The following is a 21,057-nucleotide window of genomic DNA, read 5'->3' as shown; positions in this document are numbered from 1 at the left end:
TTGAAAAGTGCTTTTTGCAGATAAGTATGATTTGTGTCCGACTGCCACAAAGGAAAGTGAGATAAAATTTGTTTCTCTTGGCTTTTCCATTTTTAATGAAAATGAAGGCGTGCGACTATGCGTGACGTAACCTGATATGAAATCTTATCTCCTCCTCTTTCCTAGGCCCTAGCACACGAAGAGTATATTGACTATCCAATGTCAGTAGAACCCATCTTTTCAGTAAATGCGCATTTAATCTATTTGTAGTATCAGTCTAGACATCTACTCATGCTTCGTAAGCTAACTCTATAGCCTATGGAACCCGGAGGTTCAATGTCGCGTTCACAAAAAAGCTCTCCACTGACTTCTATCCTTAGCCAACTGGTTCCAGTTTCTACTTTGTATTCCTATTTTTGCGAGATCCATCTTAATATTGTCTTCCCATCTGCAACTAGGTCTTCCTAATGGTCGTTTTCTGATCGGTCTTAGCACTAACACTTTAAAAGCATTCCTACTTTCTTCCATCCTGGCTATATGTCCTGCCCACCTAAGCCTCCTAGACTTGATGACCCTAACAATGTTTGATAAGCCGTATAATTTACGTAGTTCCTCGTTAAGAAGTTTCCGCCATTTCCCATTCCCGTTCCTCTTGGATCCGAATATTCGTCTGAGAATCTTGTTCTCAAATACTTTCAGTCTATGTTTTTCCCTCAGAGTAAGCGACCATACAGAACAACAGGTATGATTATCGTTTTATATCTTTTAAGCTTCAAATTCCTCGACAGAATTCACGACGACAAGAGATTTTGAAGTGAATAATAACACAAATTCCCTCTTTTTAGTCGACATTTGATTTTTTCGTGAATAGGATTTTCGTCTGTTAATATTGATTCTAGATATTTGAAAGTATCCATTCTATCAAAAGTATTATTTAACATTTTGACGCATTCATAATTTGCCGTATTATGGTCCCGACGCACTTCCATGTATTTAGTTTTCTCTGCATTTTCTTCTAAACCCTTGTCCCTGCAAGCGTTTAATAAGACCTCTGCATTTCTTTCTATTGTTCTCCAATCATCTATTAAATTTACATCATCAGCGTACGCATAACCTGGTGAACACCGTTCAGTTCTAGGCCCTGGTGGCTATCTTTGATTTTCCTTATAGCGTATTCCAGGACAAAGTTGAATAATAATGTCGACAACGCATGTCCTTGTTTCAGGCCATTCGCGACGTGAAAGCTCGTGGACAAAAATTTTCCTACCCGGACTTTACATTGGGATTCATTTAAACGTGCCTTAATTGATCTAATTCGCTTTTTCGGTATTCCAAATTCTGGAAGAACGTTGTACAATGTTTTTCTCCTAACCGAGTTGTAAGCCTTTCTAAAATCAATAAATAGTTGATATACCGGGCTACTGTATTTCCACTTTTTTTGGAGTATTTGGAGAATGGTAAATATTCGGTCGATAGTTGATCGATTTCGGCTAAATCCACACTGATAATCTCCAATAATTTCATCTGCGTATGGGGTCAATCTTACTAATCGAATGTTTAAAAGGATTTTATAGGATGTTGACAGAAGAGAGATGCCTCAATAATTATTAGTCAGTTTTGTCGCCCTTCTTGTGGATTGGAACAATGATTGATTCTTTCCATTCTTGTGGCAATTCTTCCTTGTTGTAGATAAGGGGAATGAGATTGTGTATTTTGTTCCACAATTTTTCGCTTCCAGCTAAAATTAACTCAGCCGGAATTTCGTTTACACCCGGAGATTTGTATTTCTTTAATTTCTTTATAGCGATTTCTACTTCTATTCGGTTGGGTTCTGGAATATACGGTTTCGCGGTGAATATCTCCCCTTCTCCATGCACATTAGTTTTTGACTGCGTGTTAAGTAAATCGTCAAAGAAATCTTTCCATCTATTTAAAATGCTATCTTGTATCAGTGAAAACTGTTCCATCAGCCTTCTTTAATATAAGCACGAGGTTGATAGCCTTCCTTAAATTCGTTGATCCCTTTATACATGTCCCGAATGTTTTTATTTTTACTATTGTCTTCAAGTTCCTAAATTTTAGCTTTCAAAAAATCGCGTTTCTTTGTTCTAAAAGTTTTGGAAGTTTCCCGCCTGATGTCTACGAAATTTTGTGTAGTTATTTCATTTGGATTTTTTAGCTAGTGTAATTTTGCCTGTTTTCTTTTTTCTGCTAGTTCGAACCATAGTTTGTTCCTACGTATTTCCGCGTGTCTCAATTCTTCGTAAGCAAAGAAAAGAATTCAATTACTGGAATATTTTTCTCCATAATTTTAAGGTCACATCTCTTAACTAAAGAGTATATGACATGCGTCAGATCTCTGTAATAATTCCTGTAATGTTATTGAGATTATCATCATTTTGCTCAAAGAGTATTGTTGCGTCATACATAATTGATATTCTTTCTTCATAGTTTTGGGGAAGTCATTATTTATATTATTATATTATTATAAAACAATTTTAACGTGGATATTTGTGGATGCCTAATTAGAAACATACCAATTATAAATATGCATGTATTCAGATTTCAGAATGTGTTCACGGCAGTGATTTGTAATACTGATATGTACTACTTCTTCATTTACATCGCCTAATATATAATATACTCTACAACAGTTGATCAGATTCATCTACCGTAATATGAGTTTCATCTCCCTTCTCTAGAATAAGGCGTATTTAGGATTTTGCTTCGAGGGGCCATGCGCAACACAAGGAAGGAAGTGGGCAATTGCCCATCTCAGTTTGATAATTAAATATATTTTAATTTATGCATAAATTGAAGTTATAATGGCAAGAATTGCAGACCGATAAATCCTACATGATATGATACAAAAATTTAGGAGTGAATCTAACCCTTTATTCTTTTCATACAAGAAAAAGGAAGCATCCTGTTGGCCTTCCTAATTTTCCCGGCTAATTATTCCTCCGTTTTGATTTTCTTTAATTCATATATTTCCTTCTTTTAGAAATAACTAAACGATATAATTTTTCATTTGTTATAAAAACGAAAGTCCTGTCATGTTGATATTCGCGCAAGTTGATGTGGAACACCAGTTTCTCTTATCAACTCCTTTTAGTTTTGGTGTTACTGATGACGACCGACTTGAATCACAACTGACACGGTAGATAAGGTACGATAGGCGAAACGAAAGAAAGTAACGTCAAGAAAAAGAAACAGAAAAGTAGAAAGGACAAAAGAAAGAACAAAAGGACGCAGTTCTTACATGGAATGAAATTTGACAAATACAGTATCATTTCTGAACAAAGAGCATAAGAAAATGGAAAGTCAATGACATTCTTAGAAATGGTAATTGTTGTACGTGGAATGCGAAAAACTAACAAATTTATTTCGGGGGGGAGAGGGAGCTTGAGCCCGATAGTCTCCTAAATACGCCACGCAACTGAAGACAATTCTGCTCCCCTGATCCTTCACAACATTGTTTTTCAACTTCATAAATATTTTGAACATCGCTTATATAGGGCCTATATATCATGGGAACGATCTTACCAATGCCCTCCAATGTTGAAGACAGATTTGCGCCGATGCGAGCACGTATACCTAATAGAAATGGATGACCGCTAAGAGATTGATGCTTACATTCGAGTTTAGCCTCCATTTCAGCACCGAGGTTACACTAGACGTGGACCTACAACTTAACGTGGAATCCGAAGCATATGAGCTCCAACCAGGAATCGAACAGTTGTCTTTCGCACCAAAAATGGGTACGGTAACCATTTAGCCACGAGGGGGCTCTAGTCACTAACAGAGCATTCGTTGGTAGGGTATTAGATAACACAGTTCTGCAATTGAAAAATCTTTAAATTTTACGTCCCACGTTTATGCCGGTTAGGCTAAAGGAGACGGTGATGATGAGAGATGAATGAAAAAATGGTGGAATGAAGAAAGTGGGAGGAAACGGGAGAACCCCGAGAAAACCCACGCACACGGTGTTTGTCCACAGTTCTGCAATTGAGTCTAACACCACATTAATAGCAGCTCAATTTCACCTACATCTAGTAAAAATGCCAAATCAGTGACATATTAGTCTGTAAGATATCAAGTGACAATTAAAACATAATTTAATCACGGTTGTACTGATCTCCTTCTTCAACCGTAACAAATAGGTGCTATGCGATGCTAACCACTCCAAATATAATTTACAAAATGATTGAGAGGTAATTACTGAAAGGAATTTTAATTTTTAATCAATTACTCGTAGTGGTGTCTTTAAACTTAAACTGGGCGTTTAATAATAATAAAGGAAGCCCTAACAAGAAATATCGTCTCCATTGATTGTATTAAAATAGGCTCTCTGTGTATGAAACGCCACGTATACCTTCTATATTCTTTAAGTAAACTGCACAGTACCAGGAAAAGTGTTCATACTCTATGTGCTAGTACTAATAATCTTTTAAATTACATTATTCGCTTAGACACAAATTAATGATAATTGACTTTTCTGAAGACAGTATTAATAACTATGATATTCAGCAAAACCAGCTCACAGAAATATACTTTTTGTCATACATTGCGGAAACAACAACACAGAACAACTTTACAATAACTAGTGAATTCAGGGCAAGGACCTTCAGCAGTGTAGATAATATACACCTCTGTGACACTTGCTGTTCAGCTTTATGCATACTTCGCCTACTGACCTTGATATGGCTCTCGCTACTGGCAGTTAGAACTAAGAAAAGAATCGAAATTTCTTTTGCTTACCTTCACGAAGTCCACGGAAAGGATCCTGTATTGTCCAGAAACATAAAGTCACAAACAAACAAACATTCACTGCTTAAACAAAAGATTATAAACTAACACACAATAACAACATATACACACTATGGCGCGTGTGTAACTATGGTAACAACACTAACACATCCACGTGCCAGTACGCACAACCCTTCGTCAACAGCTGACAAGCTGTATGCTACTACTACATAAAATTATGTTCGTCCAACGCTGTGCTGTTACGCTGCACTCCCAGTCATCTGATAATGATCAGTATTGCCAACTGACAAGACGAAGATATACATATACTGTATATATATATATATATATATATATATATATATATATATATATATATATATATATATATATATATATATATATATATATATATATATATATATATATATATATTAAAAGGTCTTCTTCTTATTTCAGAAGTTTTGTGAATATATAAACATTCAGTACCACATTTACTTAAAGGAAACTAGAATAAAGATAGTTACTGTCATAATTTTAGTTATGACAAAGAAGTATAATAATTATTCTATGCCCGCGGGCGGCATGTCGCCCAGACATACTCATCTGATGTCATCCGACTTAAATTTAATTTTGTTGACATCACTGGCGTCTTTAGCTTTTAAATATTGGAGGAGCATGCTACATTTCACATTAGTATCTTTTATCTGCACACTATAATTTGGTTTTGTTTAATTTCATAGAATAGATTTACTAATTTGTCTTAATTCACGCAGTGCAAAGAGAAAAAATAAAGCTAAAGGAGACGGGGATAATGAGAAAGGAGTGAAATGAGGAGGAAACGGGAGAACCACGAGAAAACCCACAAGCACGGTGTTTGTCCACCACAAAGTCCACACGGCGCGAGCTGCGATCGAACCAGGGACCCCAAGCACCGAAAGAGAACGTTTTACCACTGAGCCACCGCGCCTCCTACACTGCAAAGAGACTATAATTCGTAAACATAGAGGTGAACTCGGAAGAAGTTGAGAGGTGTATACACCCCTCCCTTCGAAAGATGAAAAAGACATTCAAAATATTGGATTACACAGTGGCGGCCGGTGGATTGTGGTTTCGGGTGTTGCAGTACGAGCGATAAGAGACAGAAGATATAAAGTTGACTCATTGACTAATCAGCATAATTTTATCTGCAAATTCTATGTGACATGTTAAATTAAATAAAATTCTCTTTTCAAAAAATAAAAAATGCACAACATTTTATCTGATTAATCACCCTAATTAATTAGTAAGTTCATTCTCTTCTCTTTGATTGGAGCAAATCTAATGTATGCTGGTTGAACTCTGGTATTCTTTTTGTCAGGTCTTTTTCGATGAAAAGCATAACCAATGGTGATAACCTTTCTTGGGACATTCAATTCCTTGAAAGTGTCAATTCTTTCTCATGTGGAAAAAAGCTTTTCGTCTTTTGCTGACGCCATAGGTACTGTTAATATTAATTTCAAAGCTTTGTAGATTTACTAAATATTTTTTCTAGATTATTGCGAACGATTCATTCTAGCAAACTCAGTCCTTGACAGTGATCCGAATTCCTCTTCAGTGTAGACTGAAGAGAGTTCGTAGCAGAGATTACTGTTATAAAAAATCAAACATTGAACACGCTTTATTCACAATTTATCTAGGAAAATAAATTGTGGAAATATATTTAGCGCATACAAAATTACTGCCATAAGATGCCCTGCAAATTTAAACCGTTTTTTTTTCGAACACTCCTGAATTGCCCTTTGCTTGTTTTGTCTAAGCCTTAATTGCAAATTTTTCCTCAGTTGAAAGCTGGTCAATGTTTTTTGTAAGTTATTTACAGAAGTCATGGTATACAATTAATTCAGAATTTGTAGGTTATTTACAGAATTAAAGCACAGACAATAAAATTAAACCTAATAATTAAAAACCAAAACAGTTGATACAAAATAGGTACTGGTATATGAATTCCGAATGTCACATATTCATACATCAACACACACATGTGTGTGTAAAAGAAAAAACTACATTCCAAATCATCCGTCTTGGTTCTTACGCAATGCACGATGAACACAATATACTTCCACATGAGAGGAAACAATGCCTACCAATGTGATATGTTCTGGAAAGGAAACCTCGAAACCCGACAGATGAAGGACCAGCATGTAACAGAAGCCGAAAAAATCAAATCTATGGTCTAGTGCAGAGTTTCTCATCCTGGGGGTTGCGAAGATAAGCGGAAGAGATAAATATATTAGAACCTAATGACGGAAAATATTTTTAAATATTTTGAATTTTGTTCAGATAGGCATATTTTAATTTTAATACATACTGTTAAGAACAACAAAAAATAGGTCTACTAAACATTTTCAACAGGTGCAGAGTTGATTAAATACACGATATGGAATTAATGAGTACTGAAATACCAGAAAAATACAAATGCAACAAACCCTGCATATTAAAATACAATTAAAATTGAAAGCTAATGAGGTACCTGAGGATGATGTGATTTCATTAGTGCGGCAATGTCCGGTTGAGTCTTCGTGACACACATTATCAAGTCATTTAAAATACTCAATAACTTTTTTAATTACTGTCCAAGTTTTTAAACCATAATTAGAAACCACTTGATATTTTATCATATAAGTTATGAATTAAGGGAGTTATGAAGTTTTAAAATTTTCAAACGGCCTCCATTTTGAAACAGTGTTACGGGTCGGATTCGATATTTGTAATATGAATGAATGAACTGACCAAATTTGGTTATAATCCATTCGCTTTTAGGGAAGTTACTGTATGCACTATATACGAGAAATTGGTTCTACTATTATAGAAATAGATGGATATCGTGAGATCTCCACAATAGGTATATTAAAAATCCTACACAAGCTTATTACAAAACCAGAAATTATATGCGGGTCGCTGGCAAGAGGATGTGTTAACTGGGTGTCGTGATAGGAATTAATTTGCGAACCATTGGACTAGTGAATAGAGAGTGTTCGTAATACACGGGATCTCGGGTCCAATTCTCTGTGGAAGACCCTTGACATTTAAAACTATTAGAGAGCTTCGTATTCCACTTTAAACTGTAGGTTCACATCTTCCATAGCCTTAGTGCTGAAAACGGATGGCAAATACAAACAAAAAGTGCAAATTTTCTCATTTATAAACTACGGGCATGTACATTTTTTCGATAATGATGTTCGAATAAGTTCATTACATCATTATTATAAATTGAATACTAGCTGAACCTGCTCTCTCTATACAGCCCATCATTCACATATGAACATGAATCTCCTTGTCATTCATCACAACATCTGTACATGTCCCTCTACAGACACAAGTGAATGACGTTTTAATAAAAAATCGGCAAGGGGTACTATAAAAGGTAGGTTTTTTCGATTTTTTTTCAATATCTCGCACCGTTTACAAAATTTGAGCCTACTTCCGGTTGGAGTTTCTATGATCAGTGTTTTCTTTTTTATTGCATGCAATATGTAATAAGCAAATACAGTACACGCACAATTAATTATAATGTCAGTGATACATGGTGTTTATTGGGCAATTCACTCCAAACAATAAATATTCATCTCAGATTGGAGAAATGGTTATCCTTCGTTTTTCATTATCATTAGCCCATGAAACAAACGTCAGATAGCTATACAACCCCTGTATACAACTATGTGGTGTTGGAATGTATAACTCGTAGGATAGGATGCTTTACTTTTTAAACTCAACACTTCCAGTGTGCCCCTAAAAATGAAATAAATAAATAACGGCTATGTTTTTTTTTAAATATTCAATTACAACTGCACAATCTACACAAAATATAGGTAGGGTTGCTGGTTCCACTTAACAAAAAAAAAAAAAAAAAAAAAACTCTTCGTCTTGCTCTGGGGCCTGGACCAAGGTACCCGTGACCAAAACTTGATAACTTGCGGTCCACTCGTCTGGTCCCCAGGCCGCACACAGACACACAGACAAATTAAACTTTTTATTTTATTTATATTAGATTAGATTAGATATTAGATATATCCTTCATAACCTTAACATGAGTCAATTCGTCAACACCTTAGCGGGTGATGGTGACTTACGTTCGTCCGTTACCCCACACGATAACTCTTGAATGAAAGAATATTTTTGAATTCTGTTTCTTTTCTTTTCTTTTCTTTCTTTTTTTCTTTATTTTATTTTATTTTTTGCAAATGTACTAGAAGTTACAGATCTCGCTGTTAGATGGCAGAAAGTATCCTCCAGCGGTTCTACGTAACCAATAGAATACGTAAGTTTGTAAGATAATTTTCTTGATTGATTAATGCAACCTTCTACAGCAGTGGTGTCCAATTATAATGAGCCTGAGGGCCATAACCGTCTTTACTAGTAAGGTGGAGGGCCGCAGCTAATAATAATAATAATAATAATAATAATAATAATAATAATAATAATAATAATAATAATAATAATAATAATATTACACCACAGAAGAAAAATATAAAAAAATATATTTGAAATATTACATAGGCCTACCTATTCAATGTGACTAATGAGGGTGACTACCAGCGTTTACAAGGGCTGGGGTATCTACATCCATTCCTCTTGTAAAAGATGTAACCCGCAGAAGATGTAAAAGAGAAGAATCTCCAAGGCAGCTTCTGGAGCGATTCTTTACAATTTTCATGGTGGAAAATGCACTTTCACACAGATAAGTACTACCAAACATTGACACTATTTTCCGACACAACTCTCAAATGTTACGGAAACGTTTGTTAGAAAGTAGCCTGAAAAATCTACTACTTTCTTTGTTCTTGTCTGAAAGAATGGGTCAGTCTGAAGCTCACAAAGTTCGAGCTGTAAGTTTGGAGGTTGTTCTTCGATGTCTATTGTCAATGGATTAGTAAATAATGCAATGTCGTGTTTTAGTTTGTCAAAATCTGAGAATCTCGCATTAAATACATTCGTGACACTCTCGATGTCTCTACAGAACTCAGAAAAATTAAATGCTTCATTTTCAAAATCTAATGTCAGATGATTGCAACTTGGAAAGTATGTTAAATTGTGTTTATCACAAGAAGTTGTGTATTTCTTGCGCGCCATGACTTCTAGGCAAAGTTCGAGGAAGAAAGGGTCTGATTTAAAAAGTTAGATCAAATATATATTCGTTCATTGAAGTAATCGTCCCATTCAGCAACGATTACATTACCGACTCCAGTGTTGCCATGGATACCCGCGCCTTTTTGTTGTATAGAAGCGCTAAATGGATGCCTTATTCCGAAAGAAAAGTGGAAACATTAAAAGAATGAATGAATATAAATTAAAATATTATCAGTTATAACAATTGTAAATCATGAAAGCTTTGTGGGCCGCAGAAAATGGTTTGGCGGGCCGCCATTTGGACAGCCCTGTTCTATAGTATAAATCACATTGAAGATTGAATTAACAAGTAAGATTATACTAGTGGTAGATATTGAGGACTGAGGTCGGTAAAGAGGCTGTCTCCCCTTAAAATGTAGCTATAACTTTATTATTTTTTTTTATCGATGTGACTTCTTTCAAGAGCTACCACTCATGTGCTTCTGCTTGTCGGTAGACCAGAGTAAGAATTCATATTGCTTAACCCTTTTAAGGATTTACACTTTTTGAGGTAAATTTTAGACTTTCACTCAAACACCTACTGCTTCCTTACTGTTTATTGTAAGATCATGGTTTATACCTCGTTTTCTTCAGGATAGAGCATACTTTCCAACGGTACCACTCGCGTGTCCGTATTGTACACTAAAACGGGAAAATCGGGAAAACCGGTATTTTTTTTTTGAAAAATCGAAATTTTTGCAACCCTCTAGCCAGTGCCGTAACAATGGGCAGTGCAAGCGCTTGTGGGGCCCCTCGAGCCCGTTAAATCCTAAGTAGGCTACTAAATACTTATGATTTATTATTCTTTCCTTATGTGTGACAGAAAATAATTGTCAATTTTGAAATTGCTAGCAATTTTAGTAATATTTTTTCCCCGTTTTTCGGGCCCCCAAGCCTAGGGGCCTCGCTAAACCAGTTTATTGTTCAGTACTGAATACTTATATTGTTACTCACTTCTTACGTGAGGGGAAAATCGGGGGTTCAAGCCAATAGGGCCATTTCTTATGTGCAAGAAATAAACATTATGGTGAAATTCCAGATTACTGGCAACTTTCGTCACAATATTTTCTTTTCGTTTTGGGGGTACTCAAGCCCAGGGCGCCTCGCTAAATCTGTTTATTACTCGGTACCGAATACTTATATTCTGTTTTTTATTTCTTATGTGGAAGAAGTAATCACTGTACAGTTTTAGATTATGAATAATTTTGGTAACATGTTTTCTGTTTTTTTGCTCCACAAGCCTAGGGACCCACTGATCCCGTTTATTACTCAGTATGAATAGGTACTTATATTCTGTTATTCGTTTCTTATGTGTGAGAAATAATCATTGTGAAATTCTAGATTACTAGCAATTTTGGTAACATTCTTTTCTGTTTTGGGAGCACTCCAAGGCCAATGGCCCCTTCTAGCCCGTTTATTACTGAATACTTATATTCTGTTATTTATTTTCTATGTGGAGAACTATGAACATCTCGTTCGTGAAATTTTACTCAGCAACCAAATCGACATACAACGATGCAAAGGGCAGAGATATAATGGAGCACCAGTAATAAGCGGAGTTTATAGTGCATAGCAAAAAAAAAAAAAAAAAAAAAAAAAAAAAAAAAAGTGTTGAAACAACACAAAATGACTACCACTTTAGCGTGTTACTTGTGTGTCAATTCGACACCAAGACATCGCCTTCAGAGCATATCAAAAATATCTTGTTACTGACTGCAAGTATTTGCATCGTTTTGCACTGTTTGGTATGAATAAAGCTTTGCGAAATATATTTCGCATTTTTGGTAAGTGACTAATAACATTCTATGTTTTCTGTAATCGGTCACAATAATATTGTTGTAAACCTGTGAATCATCTGACAACAGTTACACAGATAGCAGTGCTCCCATCTATTTTATTTATTTGTTATTCTTATGTGTAAGCACGTATGAACAGAAGATGGTAGAATTGTTGCTTATGTAACTGTTATCAGACGATTCACAGGTTTACAACAATATTATTGTGATCGATAACAGGAAACATAGAACATTATTCGTTACTTGGCACAAGTGCTAAATATATTTCGCAAAGCTTCGCTCATATTAAACGATAAATACCAATGCAAATTCTCTCAGGTAGTAACGAGTTATTTCTGATATGAGCAGAAGGCGATGTGCTTGGTGCTGAATTAACACACAAGTAACACGGTAAAGTGGTAGTCATTTTGTGTCGTTTCAACACCTCATTTTTTACAATGTGGTTTACAAGCAAGAGTTAGTATAGTAATACTAATCCAAACGCTCCGTATGTTCATTGCTGTGCGCATAATCTGAATCTTATTACTGCCGATACTGCATAAGTCTCCACATAACGTTTCCATCTTTTTGATGTTCTTTAAGATATTTTCCTTTTTTAGTTCCAGTGCTCCTAGATGGTCACTTTTAGTTCTTGCTGATGAAATGGCTTCAAAATTAAAGAAAAAAAAAAACTTTAAAAAAATGTATACTTAGGTGAGAAACAAAACATAATGCTGTTAGCTGCATGAAAGGGAGAATTGATGATGTTCAAAAGTTCCTTACCGCGATTTGTCTGACAATAAATCAGCTAAGTTGAGAGCAGCTGAAGAAGATAGAGACATCTGAATTTGTGTTGATGTTAGTCATTTGGGAAAATATACTAATGTCCATGTATGTAACTTCCAAAATTTAGTCTTCTAATATTCCTCTGCAAATAGCAGAGAGAAATCTGAAGAAATCATTTCAGCAAATGAAAGATCTGCGGGGAAAGTATAACGAGCTTGTAAACTCCACATAAGACCTGTACTCGAAATTGAGTATTTCAGAAATAATTCAAGAGAAAAGCAAAATGTTTTACCGTTACAATAGCGAATAATGCTTTCGATAAAGTGGATAGTTTCAAATATCTAGGATCAATATTAACAGTCCAAAACCATATTCACAAAGAAATTAAATGCCGACTAAAAGCTGAGAATTCTTGTTATTATTCATTTCAAAATCTTTTGTTATAACGAATTCTGTCGAGGAATTTGAAGCTTAAATTATATAAACTGATAATCATGTTTGTTGCCGTGTATGGACACGAAACATGGTCGCTTACTCTAAGGGAAGAACGTAGACTGAAAGTATTTGAGAACAAGATCAGTAGCGGCGCTAGGCTCGCAATAGTAGGGGAGCAAGAGGGGAGACAAGAAAAATTTGGGGAGGCGAAGCAACCACACTTGTTTTCCTTTGAATATTATTATTATTGGTTGTACATATATTATTATTATTATTATTCACCATTTGTACATAAAAAAGTGGGATCGAAGGGAGGGCGAGAAAAAAATATTCGGGTGGCGGTCGCCCGTCCTCGCCTCCTGTAGCGTCGCCACTGAACAAGATCCTGAGGCGAATATTTGGACCCAAGTGAAACGGGAATGGTGAATGGCGGAAACTTCATAACGAAGAATTGCATAATTTATACATACCGTTTACTAAACATTGTTAGGGTCATCAAGTCTAGGAAGCTCAGGTGGGTAGGTCATATATTGCCAGAATGGAAGAAAGTAGGAATGCTTTTTAAAGTTTTAGCTGAAAGTCCAGTCGGAAAACGACTATTAGGAAGACGTAGGCGCAGATGGGAGGACAATATTAAGATTGATTTCGTAGAAAATAGGAGTACAAATTAGAAACTGGATCCAGTTGCCTAAGGACAGAAGTCAATGGAGAGTTTTTTTGTACGCGGCATTGAACCTTCAGGTTCCATAGGCTATAGAGTTAGGTAATCACATCTAGTGGTTCAAAAGAAATCTTTCTAGATATTATAATTGCCCTTCCTTTTAGATCGAACGTTACAAGTTTCTACTTTCTACGTGCTTCTCACTGATCTGGTGGCAATAGCACCAGCTTTTGGTGCACGAAGTCCAGGGTTGCCTTCTCTGTGGAAGAGCATTGAACGAACGTACTGTGGTAGTTCAGATACTACTTTAACCCTTGGACTACCAATGGGGTGTACTTTGTGCCCACCTCAGTATATTTTTATAATTACTCTTCTAATCGTTTCTTTAAAATTGTAAGAAAATATGTTATTGCTCAACATGTTTGGCTAAAACGTATACTTTACGTTGGTTCAAATTGAACGTTATTGTGTCTCATAAAATTTGCTATTTTAAGTTGGTGGACACAAAGTTGGTAGAAGATGCGACTGACATTTAGTAGCAGTATAATAAATGGAAGTATCCTGCCTTTTCTGAATTTGGAGGTTGGTTTTACCCCGTGTACTGCTAATTTTGAGAGTTGAACGTTAGTGTGTCTCATAAGTTTGGTATTTGAAGTTGGCGGGCACAAAGTACACCCCTCTGTTGGTAGGATATGTGACTAACATTTAGAAGTGTCACTCCTAGATGGCAGTATAATAAATAGCTGTTTTCTTATCCCGCATACTGTTCACTTCAGCCCCTGTAGATTTTTGAGAGAGTTTCTAATTTGTTTCTTTTGCAAGATATATTTAATCTTAACAGATATGCACAAAAGGTCTTCCCTCGGTAGTCCGCGTTACAAAAAATACCTTGGTAGTGCGAGGATTAAACTATAGGTCTCGTACTATCTGGCCTTAGCGCTGACGGACATAAATAGAAATCAACTCGTCAAAAACTTGGAGATACTAAAAACTAGCTCCAAATAATGAAGTCTCATCATCCAAAGTGAGTCCAACCTTCAAAGTATTTTGTGTATGTATGTATGTATGTATGGATGGATGGATGGATGTGTGTGTGTGTGTGTGTGCGTGTGTATGTGTGTGTGTGTGTGTGTGTGTGTGTGTGTGTGTGTGTGTGTGTGTGTGTGAAAATTCAGTTTTCAAATACTTGACACGCCAAAGTTTAATTTTTTACAAAAGAGATTCATTTATTCCCTCGCTTGGGAGTTGAATCTTGTAAGTTTTGAACACATCTTAATTTTAGTCAGAAATTTATACGACGAATTTCGTTTTCAACTTCATCAACATCAACTTGAACCCCTTGGAGAAATTCATTTCTCTCCTGGCTCTTTCTTTATAGAAATTGAATTTGTAAAAGAGCTTATTAAATGCGTTTTTGTCTATTTTGTAATGAGAGATTAGATGCTACAGTGAATTTTGGGTGTTGAGGCGCTGCAAACTATAGTTCCTTCTTCCCCCTTTACCTTAGGGTTTGCATTACCAAAATCTTCTTATCTTTTGCCTGTGTCCTAAAAGGAACATATTATCAAAATTTAGAACATTTCAGTACAGCAACGCTGCCCGTTGGTCTAGTGGAAGCCCTCCCAACTAGGGCTGTTCCGATAATCGAGTAATCGATAAAATTTCAAAACCGTTTCATCGATAAAGAATTTTAATTTTATCGAAGTATCGAACTTTCGAGACTCCCGAAATGTTCGAGACTCTCGAAATGATCGAGACTCCCGAAATGTTCGAGACTCTCGAAATGATCGAGACTCCCGAAATGTTCGAGACTCTCGAAATGATCGAGACTCCCGAAATGTTCGAGACTCCCGAAATGACCGAGATTCTCGAAATGACCGAAACTCTTGAAATGTTCGAGACTCCTGAAATGTTCGGGACTCCCAAAATGTTCGAGACTCTCGAAGTGTTCGAGGCACTCAAAATGTAAGAAACATTAGACAACTTCGAGACACTCAAACTCTTCGAGAGTCTCGAATTGTTTGAAAGCAGCAAATACAGAAATATATCAATATGATCGCATTTGTAGAGTCGCTTGAATATTTTGAAAAGTTCGGGATTATCGGAGTGTTCGGAAGAAACAATGAATTCGAGGTTATCATAGTTGTATATAATATGTATTACATATATGCATAGTGTTTATTTTAAAACTTCTCTCCTTAGCAATGAAGTGAAGGAAAAGTTTTTTCCCCACAGATCTGTATAAGGTTTAAGCAGTGTGTCAGAAGAGAGGAAAAGGAAGAGAAAACATGCATCACCTAAATGGAATTGGAATCCAAGACACCATTAGTCTACTAATAGTCATTTTGCCGATTGCGCCAATAACGGGGCAGGCAGAAAAATAATTTTAATATGATTTCGAGGGTTTAATTTAAAGTTCTGCATAGAGATAGCTACTGATATAGGTAGAGGTAAGGAAAGTCGATAAGGCTGAAGACTTATCAAACTTCCGTTTCGAAAATTTACTCTCCGGCGCTCGAATGCCTTCGAGTATTTGAGATTGTCGTGAAACAAACCTTGAGAATTTTGGGTGCGAAGCTCCCTATTACAGGCCGTCCTGTCTGTCTGTTTGCATGTGGCATCCGACGATAACTTTCGAACGCATTGTCCGATTTTGATGGAACTCATTTTAAAATGCTCTCTTTTGCTTTCACCAGACACCTATTGTTTTGGTTGCCATACCACAAGGGGATTTTTCCCGAATTGAAGTATATTTGTTCTTATTTTGGGCGTAGGCGTGTGAAAGCTACGATAACTTTCGAATGAATTATCCGATTTTAAAGAGGATTGGTCTAAATGCATATGTCAGGTATCTGTTGCTCTTGGTTACTTTACGACATGGGCGGCGATTAGGGGGGGCAAAGGGGGGCAGTTGCCCCCGCACTTTTTTAAAGTAACCAATTAATGTATATAGTTTCATTTGGAAATGTAACGATTTTGTATGTGTTACTGATTAATAGGAAAAAATGCTGCCATATAATATTTGCTGTTGCGTGAATACGTATTGGTTGTCTTCCCGTGGAGTAAAGGCGGATTTTCATATGTCCTTTACCTCCGTGAGTTGCGAGCGATTGTGCTAAACAGCCAATGAAATCACGCATCGGAGATGGCGCGCTACACTCGCGTCAGAGTAGAAATTTGTTCAATTCTGACGGAAGTAGCGCGCGTACACTATTGTATTCACTGACTAACATGGCGGAAGTCGCAAACTTTCTATTTTACGCATGCGCATTAGCTAGGGAGTAGAAATTTGGCGCAATACACGCACGGATGTATGAAAACGAAAATAATTTACGGTGAATACGCTACATGTGATGCTTCCGTTCTAACGCGGGCATGAAAATCCGCCTTAAAGAAAGCTACAGTAATTGCGTTTTAATCGCCACAGAAAATAACCCCAAAAAATAACTTATTGGAGCACAATTTCAGCATACTTTCATTTCTTCTTACAAGGGCTCGATATGTTAGTGAGCCGCTTTGAAGCTAATCGAAAGAACATTATGCAAAAAAGTAGGGCCTATTTCACAAGTTATTCTTTAATTGCACAAAAATTGACAGTTCCTAAAATGTCTTTTCTTCTTTCTAAAGTAAGGAATATCGATTAAAAAGAGCGTGATAAGAAACAACTTCTACCTTTTCCATTGTTTTGTAGTGTAATATACGAGTGAAGGGTTGTGTTTAAGGATGTACGAGTGTATATACAATAAAATTTAGTAAATTGAACATAATTCTAGGTTTTAAGTTTATTTTGTATAACTGAAGTGTGGATTGTAAGTATTGTTGTGTTTTGATGTGTTCCAAGAAAGTGAAATCTGCACCTAATGGCAACGAACATATTTCAAGAAGTTGCAAAAGCAAATATTTCTTTAAATGTCGTAGCATATGCTTGTAGTATTTACTGTCTTTCATTTTCTAAGAGTAATAACATACATTTAATAGCATGTGTGGAATTAAATATTAAGTTTTTCATTAATCCTCAGTTTCAATATAACTTTTGCAAAACAAGCATCATTATTCATTACTATGATTAATATTATCCTTTCTATTTATTTGTTTTGCAAATTTATTAAATAATCTGATCACACAATTTTCCAGACAGAATTTTAAGATGTTCATGAGCAAGGAATCAAATCTCTTCTTACACTTTCGTTGTTTAAGAGTACAAAGGGCTAGTATCTACTTGCGTTGTTCTTCTCAATTTACTTAATAAACTATTATATACGATATACGGTATTTTAACTGAAAATATAGTATCCTATTAGTTATACAACCTTTCGTCAAACAAAATGTTAGAAACAACCAGGAAAACTAACATTTATATACAAATATTAAGATCATGTCTTGCCCCCTCACTTTTAACGTCCAACCGCCGCCACTGCTTTACGATATTTGATTTTGTGCATAAGATGCCGTGCGGCTCTGGGCATTACCAACCTCAGATTCAATGCGTAGCTGGGGGGGGGGGGGAGATGCGGCCGAAGCGTGGTGCCAACAACACCACATTCATTTACGACTGAGTCACACTCCCTACATGCCCTCATGGCATGATGCTATGCACAAGGGAGAACTTTACATATGACAGAACGAAGACTAAAGGAAAATGAAATGAAGTGAAATCTTCAGTTTAATGACCTACTATTATGTCTGTTAGGCTAAGGGAGAAGTATGATTAAGGCAAGTGAATGATGATGGAATAATTGGTGGAATGGGAATGTGGTAGGAAACGGAAGTACGCCGAGAAAACCCACGGACACGATGTTGTCCACCACAAACTTACTTGGTCGAGGATCGAACCAGGGAGGAACAAAAGGGATGAAGGGAAAGGAGAAAAACGCACATCCTCTGACTTACATTTCAATGGCTCTGATTCAATTTCCTTATCAAATTAAAATAACTTCCGATCACTTCTTAAGGAAAAATAGAAAACATTATTTCCTCAAGAGTTCTCTCAGCTGCTTCGTATATTGTTGCAAACAGACTTTCAAAGAAAGATGGTCGTGCAGTTACTTGCTTTGCAGTTGTTGAAAGAAATATTAGACCCTATCTCTCCTGTTGTTTCCTGCATACAATAGACTACTTATCATTGTTTCTTTCTTTTAAGAAACAAGAAGCCAATGTCTTTAAAACCGATTACGATTACATTGCACTTCGGTTGTAATCAGATTTTTCTATGGAAAACAAGGTTATACTGCTAATTCAAGCTGAAACGGTACTGGAAAGTGTGTTCAAGTTACTGAAGTGAAAATGTTAGCGAAAAGATCATATGGGATATTTGGATCATTCTGAAACTTGGATATTTGGATAGGGCACATACTAGTTCCTAAATAAAATCTTGACCGGACTACGGTAGATCCTATAGTATTGGAGCTATGGACCTATAAAGTTCATTTATTCATGTTTTCGGCATCCTATAACTCCAAAAGGAAGCATTTGTGCACCCATGTTGGTCTATACTTTTTGTTTTATCTTGGTCTCAGGATAGGGTTGCCATATTTTGAAATTAGAAAAGCGGGGGATTCTAAACCGTAAGTACTGATGTGAACTAGTGTATTACAAATACTGACGATCCTTCTGGCCATTTTTTTTTTTTTTTTTTAGTGATTTCTTTGTTAAGTGACACTTCCAATGTACTTTTCTAACAAAACTAAAGTAAAGAAAATTTAGTTTTTGCCTTTAATGTTTTATTAAGTTAAATAAGTATTACAGTAAAATATCTCTAATAAGGATTTCTCTAAGACAAGTTAAAAAAAAAAGCAAGCGATATATGGCAGATGTTGTTCATACGGTTTTCTCTCTAAGGAATACAAAATAATTTCTAAACTTTTATCGTAAGAAAGCTAAAACATATTTAGGAGTCTTGGTCCATCTCTTATAAAATTTCTGATCATTTTCAAAGATTTCTACTTGAAATCATACTAACATACGAAAATACCACAGTTTCACAATATATGAAATACAGTATAAACATTTTAAAAGAAAAAATACTAATAATGAATCTAATCTAAACAATATGCTAAGGATCCGTAGGTTCAATTTGCAATCATTTCTGAATATATAAAGACTAGTTGAACATATAGATTACGTAACAACATAGACGTTCAGTTGAACTGGACAGAATGTTATCAAAGAAATACGCACCCATGAGATCATACATTAGTATTCATGGGTTGAACCAAAATGTGTATGATTATGCCAAATTTTTTACATTTTTCATTCCCTTTAACTTCCTTTAAAAAATCTCGATGGCATAAAATCTTATCATAAAATTCTACGCATGATACGTCTTCCATATTGTACAAAACCAGTAGTAATAATTTGACAGTTTTTGCGTTCATCTTGTTTCTGTCATCTGTCCATTCGCGATTGAGATTGACACAGAAATGTAGCGGTTTACGTTGAATATAACAACACTTTATCAACAAAGTCGTCTTAGATTTTTCTCCAATCCGAAAAAGCGGGTGGTTTTTCGTGATTAAGAGATGATTGAGCGGGGGACGAATATAAGACCTGAAAATCTGGTGGTATCCGCTAAAATTAGGTAATGTGGCAACCCAAACGTTGGCGGTGTTGTTTTGAAACACCCTATATAAAATAATGGACCACGTTATTCTAAATCGATGCAAAACTCTTACGTTTTTAAAACCTACTTTATTCGTCCAGGAAGCAATCTGCCTCCACCAAACGACGCTTTTGGATCCGCTAGTGTGTGGATTCATCATAATGTACAAACCAACTGTATAGAACATATGCTACACTGTATATTCACTGTCGAGGAAATAGATTTATTTCCGTTTTTCACCTTCATTAAACTTAGTGATGATTTCAAGGTTTCCCCCGCGTAGTCTTATCATACGTCCTAGATTCAAGCCCGATCCGGAAAATTGTCTGGGATTAACTAATGCCCGAAATTTTAGGGAAAATGGAAGACTGGGAAATTTCGCTGTGTTTGGTCAAGTGCTTGGCTTGCAATTCTGTCTTGTGCTGATATTTATGAAAAAATCAATAACGATAAGGTGTTCTTCGCAAGAATACTTTACTCAGGAAAATAATTAAGACAATAATATAAAAAACATATTTTAAGTATAGAAAATGAGCATAAGCATTTTAGGAAGTTAAGATTAGACTTTTCTTAACTTCTCAATAAACACACACACCGTTCTTAAAAATATCCAGAAATTATGGTAATCCTAACCCGGGAGATTTTGAATACACGAAGGGTGAAAGTAGCAAAAATACTGGTAAACCACGGTGAACATGATCAGAGATATGTTTGTGGGGAAATATTCCTCCTAAACAACCCCTGAAATCACCACTGATTTGACTAACATTTATTTTACTGAAAGGCTAAAGGGGGAGTTTGCGCCCAAAGTATCATCATATCTGATTGCTGCAATGTGTGAACTAGTGGCCATTAAGAGAAATCAAACACGACAGAAGATAATACATTTGGCTTAAAAATAAAATTTTGCTATAACATTTTAGCAA

At 35.8% G+C, this 21,057-nt stretch overlaps 1 protein-coding gene across 21 annotated transcripts in view; it reads right to left on the bottom strand.

The window, feature by feature from the left end:
* The window catches only part of Glut1 (Glucose transporter 1), a 942,408-nt gene that overhangs the window by 301,948 nt on the left and 619,403 nt on the right, over positions 1-21,057 (bottom strand). Inside the window, exon 1 of one of the 21 annotated variants that reach the window (XM_081744249.1) lies at positions 4,741-4,955. The exons of the other annotated variants lie outside the window; for them this stretch is intronic. The gene's annotated coding sequence lies outside the window, so the exon portion shown is untranslated. Of the gene's footprint in view, positions 1-4,740; positions 4,956-21,057 lie in introns of those variants that run through there. 21 annotated transcript variants of the gene reach the window in all.

The sequence above is a fragment of the Thermobia domestica genome, chromosome 17 (genome assembly GCF_964235325.1).
Source record: "Thermobia domestica chromosome 17, izTheDome1.hap1.1, whole genome shotgun sequence".
NCBI classification, from domain to species: Eukaryota; Metazoa; Arthropoda; class Insecta; order Zygentoma; family Lepismatidae; genus Thermobia; species Thermobia domestica.
Note: the sequence above shows the minus strand (reverse complement) of the source record. Positions and strands in the feature narration are given on the sequence as shown.